The sequence below is a fragment of the Anopheles nili genome, chromosome 2 (genome assembly GCF_943737925.1).
Source record: "Anopheles nili chromosome 2, idAnoNiliSN_F5_01, whole genome shotgun sequence".
Lineage (NCBI taxonomy): Eukaryota > Metazoa > Arthropoda > Insecta > Diptera > Culicidae > Anopheles > Anopheles nili.
The window spans coordinates 5,233,084-5,238,684 of NC_071291.1; the positions used below are offsets into that span (position 1 = coordinate 5,233,084).

The 5,601-nt window shown below is 51.8% G+C and overlaps 1 non-coding gene across 1 annotated transcript; it reads right to left on the bottom strand.

Annotated features, from left to right (window-relative positions):
- Nucleotides 1-472: 472 nt before the first annotated feature.
- Nucleotides 473-554, bottom strand: Trnas-aga (transfer RNA serine (anticodon AGA)). Its single transcript has one exon. It is a non-coding gene; the product is annotated as a tRNA-Ser (tRNA).
- Between the last annotated feature and the right edge of the window lie 5,047 nt (nt 555-5,601).

Sequence of the window (5,601 nt, forward strand, 5' to 3'; positions counted from 1 at the left end):
TTTTTTTCCCCTGTGCTGCCATTTATCTTGCTGCAGTTGTTTCTTCGCTCAGACTGTGTGTTTCGTTCGTCGATCAAACGCTGTGCAGCACGTACAGCAAAGAGAGAGAGAGACGATTCTTTTTTTTTTTGCTCCAATCCCAATCGAGAGTGATGGCAATCCCTGCCAGTTGGAAGCTGAAAAGGAGCGAAACCAAGAAAAAAAAACGATCAATTCAAACCACGATCGATCGAAGCAATTTGTAGCAGCTTTTGCTGCGATCGTTTCTCGAGCGGCCGAAAAAAAAAACGGGCCATTTTATTATCTCTGCGCCCGTGCAAAGGGATTAAATGCACCGCTAGTGAATGGCATCAGGATGGAGATATCGAGAGCCAGCTGAGGTTGTAAAAAAAAAGAGAAGAGAGTTTTTTTTTCTACTTCCCCCCCTTCTGTCTTTTTCTTTGATCATCATACGGAGGATGTGATCTTTTCTCGCAGTCGGTAGGATTCGAACCTACGCTCCCAGAGGGAATCTGATTTCTAGTCAGACGCCTTAACCGCTCGGCCACGACTGCTCGTTGCGGGTGTGAGCCAACGGCGAGAAAAGACACAGGAAAAACCCGGCGGGCCAGTTTATCTTCATTTCTTGTGCGAGTTGCCTCCTTCTTGCAACGGCAGCACGGCAAGCTCGCAACCGTTCACAGGAGAATGGTTTGCGCTCATTAATTTTGGGGCTATTAAAAGGAGAAACGATAAACGAATGGTGGTAAGGGTTCACGTCACGTTTGTCGCGATGGGTGCTGAGGGTTCGATTTTCGTGTGGAAGAGTCCCCAAACCACGTGCCGTTGGTTATTGCTGCCCCACCGACGTGCCGACACCAGGTTGGTGTCATTAATTGTAACTTGTGTTCATAATTATCGCACCCGTCAAATGAAATCCCTCGCTTGGTAGAACTTTGTTCGCGTTCGCTTGAAGCACTTGAAATCAAAGCTCAAGCAAATCTCGAAGGGGCGATTAAAATTCGCTCGAAAGCTCCACACAAAAATAAAACCCTTCCAACACGAGGGAGAGAAAATTGCTCCGTTTTTCCGTGGCCGGTAGAAACCCGGAGCCACCATCGATACGGCGTCGTGGTTGTGTGTTTATTGTACCGTTGAGTTGAGGAAGCTGGCCTAAAGAAAAACAACGAGACCATCCATTCCAGCTGGCAGGGTGTGAGCGACGGACGGGATTGAGGAAGGAATTTTCCGCACGGATGGGGCCGCCGGAACGGTGAAAATGGAAAGAAATCGAAAGCGAGCGCATGGTCCGAGGGCCATGATGGTTAGAGACCCACCCAGCGCATCCATCACTTAGCTAATTCCTCTATCCGTGGAACGACGGATGGGAGAGTGGGGGGGGGGGGGGCAGGGGTGGGGGTGGATGTCTGTATGTGTGTGGGTGCAAAAAAAAAAATACACGACACGAACGAAAACCATCCCCCGTACACTACTGAACCAGTGCCAGCCCAGCGTGATCGTCGGAGGGGGCGAATTACGGCTTTTGTCGGTTTGTTAGGCTCACAAACACACCTGAACAGCGGCTCGACAGCCTGCTGGAGCAATAGAAGAAAGCCACCCTCACGCATACCTGCACCCCTCCAGTGGGGGGATGGCAAATTCCGTCGGGGGAAACCCAAGCGACAAATGTCCCTTGTCTCGGTGGTGTGCTTCGAGCGCACTTCCTTTTTTTTTTTATCGCAGCGGCAATCAATCAACACGCGCCTAATCAATCAGTCGATCAATCTGTCAAGTCTGTGTGTCGTCGAGTCTGGCCACGAGGGAGTCGCACTCTCTGAGGTGGGAGCAAGGAAAACCCGTTTCCAGACGCGGCGGGATTCTACGACGTCATCGACAGCTGATAAGCAGCGCAACGCGCAAAGAAAAGAGAGAGAGAGAGAGAGAAAGTGACGCTGAGACTGCGCCAAAACAACCCCCATCGGCGTCGATGATAACAAGCGACGTCACCACCGTGCACGTTTACAGGCTCGTGTTTGATTTCTCCGTGACGTCATCGACTCGGGGAGGTGTGTGTGGTTTGTGATATCTCGCACCAGCACACAAACAAGGCGAATCGTCCGCAACAACGCAGATTCGCGAGCTCGACAAAATGCGTCGCACGCGATTCGATTGACATAGCATTTAGCGAACGGAATGCATCTCCGTCCCGACTCAAGGACCACCACCCCCTGGGATCGCCAAGGAAAAGAGAAGCCAAGCAGTGTGTGAGAGAGAGAGAAACAGCCACGTGAATGAGAGTTTCGCCTGTTGTTTGTTTAAAAGTTGCGCCTGAAACCAACCGCCCGCAAATGCAAATAAACCATTTAAAACCCATCAATGGGCAGACGGCACGCCAAACTTTTGGGACTGCCGTCGGTTGCTTGTTTTTTTTTCTTTTGTGTTTAAGCCCTCCGAAAGTAATAAACATTCCAACCTTCTCCACGGTGTTGACGGTGGCGCGGTGGCTTAGGGTCTCGCGATTACCACCAAAAGAGTTTCGTCCTCCTAAACTGCTGCAGCGCCATTCTCAACCGATTTTGGGTGTCGTTTCGTTTTCTCTGTCCGTGGTTTTTTTTTTTTTGCTTCAACTTTCCACTCAACAAAATCCTTGTTTTTCCCCCATGCTTTCCCGTCGCTGGAACACACGCACGCACAAACACCCGGAAGCGACCGAGCAACGCGGAACAGACGCAAAAGGCCCCCCGCAGCATAGGCTCGGGGAGTGAATCATAAATGGGAAAATTATGCGGGACGTAATTCGATTTGTGGCAGCGCAGGGATCGCAACATCGAGCAACCAGAGGGAAACGGATTAAGGACATGCGAAGGAAAACGCGCTAGGGCGCACCTTTTGTGCTCCTTTTTCCCCCGGCTTTGGACTCGGTTGGCTCCGAAATGCGAAACACACTTTGTGGGTCAATTGAATGCGAGCCGCAAAATAAAGGGAACATTCCCTTCTGACCCGCACGGGCATCAGGCGAGACCTTGGGTGGATTAGGGAGTGATAGCCAAAAACAACAACAACGAAAAAAAACGAAGAGAAAACAATCACTCGACGCACTGGATTAAGCGGTTTGATGATGCCCAATCATCAAGTGGCATGTTTCGGGAGGGTGATCTATTCTTTGGGGTGCTTGACGCAACCAATAGACCACCACAACCCAAGCGGACAGGGGGGGTTCGCTACTAATACACTCAAAAAAACGCTCCACCAGAAAGGCGTACCTCAACCTCAGAGGTAGAAAAAAACACGAAAAAATCTCCATCTCGCGTTATGGCGACGAAACAATGCGTGCTGACAAACAGCTCCCCGAAGGCGCCCCGAAGCTGGAGGAGTCTCTCGAGAGACACAGAGAGAGAGAGAGAGAGAGAGCGTGTGAGAGAGAGAGAGAAGCATTAAAATGAGACACAAATCGGTCCTTTGGGCTTCTACACCACCCCCAAACACGTCCCATTGCACGCGTTTGTCACACCACCACCCACGCGCGAGAACGTAATAGTCCACCCACCCCTCCACCCCAGTACCACCACCCCTCGACCACCCCTGTTAACCCTACCCCTGCCACTCCCGATACGGTTGACCGAGAGTATTGACCTACATACTCCGATGCCGGCCCGTGCCTCCGTTGGGGTCTCTCTCTCTCTCTCTCTTTCTCTGTCTCTCGATCTGTTTCTTGTTCACTCTTGCGCGGCATACCACCTCCCATCCCCCCCCCCCCCCCCCGACCACCTCCCCAGCAGTGTATTCGTCGAGAGTTCTCTCATTTCGCCATTCGCCAGCGTTTCCAGTTTCCAGCGCCCCGTTTCGAGGCCATTAAGTGTAGTAAGCGCCGCCAACCATCGACGGGTGCTCTTGTTGGGGTCTTTACCAACCCCACTCCAAGCTGCTGTTGCTCGGCTAGTTGTGCAGCGTTTTCCGCTTTCGGCCTTGCAAACGATGGTGACGCTGCCGGTAACTGGGGGAGACCTAAAGGAGGGCACCCACCCTCGTAACCCAACGGGTTGGGTTGGAGATTTCTTGTCTCTCGCGCGCAAAAGACAATGCGGACTTGGTCGAAGGTTTTTTTTTTCCTGGGAGGATTGTGTTTGTTGGAACCGATCCGCGCGCGAGCATGAACCCAATTTTGTCTAATCGGTGATGGGAATGAGAAGGAGAAGAAACGCAAACGGACTGCCTGCTGTAGAGGGTGGTGTCGGGTGCATTAGCACTCCCAATCAGTTGCATCTTCATCGTGCATCACAACCCGGTTGAGACGTATGTACCAAGTTCGTCACCGTTATATGCTCGCTTGCTACGTCAACAACTTCCCTTTTTGCTTGAAGATGTCCAACCACCCACACACACACACACACAAACCGAGTACCTCACTCAAATTAGCGCCCGACATTCGATGCTTTGACGTCAGCAACCGTGGAAGATCCCGACGTCCTATACCCACCGATGCTGATAAAAAAAGCCAACCCCTTTTGCTTACAAACAACCGAAGCAACGTCATCACCACCCGGGAAGATCGTTATCTGCCTGGCAACGCAGCGGGCTCAAACTGCAGTTGAGGTTGAGTCAAACGAGAAGGTGTACAACATCATCTCGTCCTAACCTGTCGGTGGACAGGCTAAGCAGGCTCATGCAGGCAGCCTGGATGCGATGTCTACCTGCCAGTGCTGCAGAGGCCTCGAATAGGTCGCAATTACGTCACGGTTGTGTGGTTGCAGCTACCTGCCAAACACCATTTACCGGGATGACTCCGGGTTTCATTACCACCGGGCAAAAGACAGACAGAGAGAGAGAGAGAGAGAGAGGGAGTGTGAGAGAGAGCGAAAAAATGAAAGTAAAACAATGATCACCGAAGGTAATGGAGCCCCGGGGAAAGTGAACCGATCAGAAACGATCAGAGATGCGCACAACTGACAGCCTCGTCGGAGGAACAGGGAGTCAACTGGAGCCACTTCAAGCCCCCCCCTCCCCCCACCACTCCTTCCGTGCCTTCTCGTGATCATCTCTCGTTCTCGGTTGAGTGAGCAAAAAGAAAAACAGAAAATCAAACGCCATAAATCGCACCCCGCGCGATGACAAACGCACAGAACACGCGCGTTATCACGCAGTAAGTGGACCTTGCGATCGTGCGCTGGAGAATGATAACGAGAGAGAGAGAGAGAAAGAGAGAGAGAGAGAGAGAGATAGCAATGTGAGAAGGAGAGGCAAAAGCCACCCCACGGTGCACTTTCAAATGCGCTTGGCAAAGGAAAAAGGCACCCGGGTTGGGAATGGAACGCAAAAATTGCGGATCGCCCGTGTGTGTTGGCTCACTCGCGCGCATATTAAAGGAATAATAGGCCGTGGCCTTCTTCGTTTTCACTTTCTCGTACGTGTGTGTGTGTGTGCTGGGGTCTCGCACGATCGTTCGAAGGCTGAATGGTTTTCCTTCCATTCCTCACGCCAAGACCACAAAAAGGTGGACAAAATTCCTCTGCAATGGAGCCTTCGGAATCGTTGCCCTCGACATCTGGAATAGGGGTTGGAGGACCGCGGGGGGGGGACATACTTTAGATGACATTCACGGCACACACACTCCACCCCCACCGT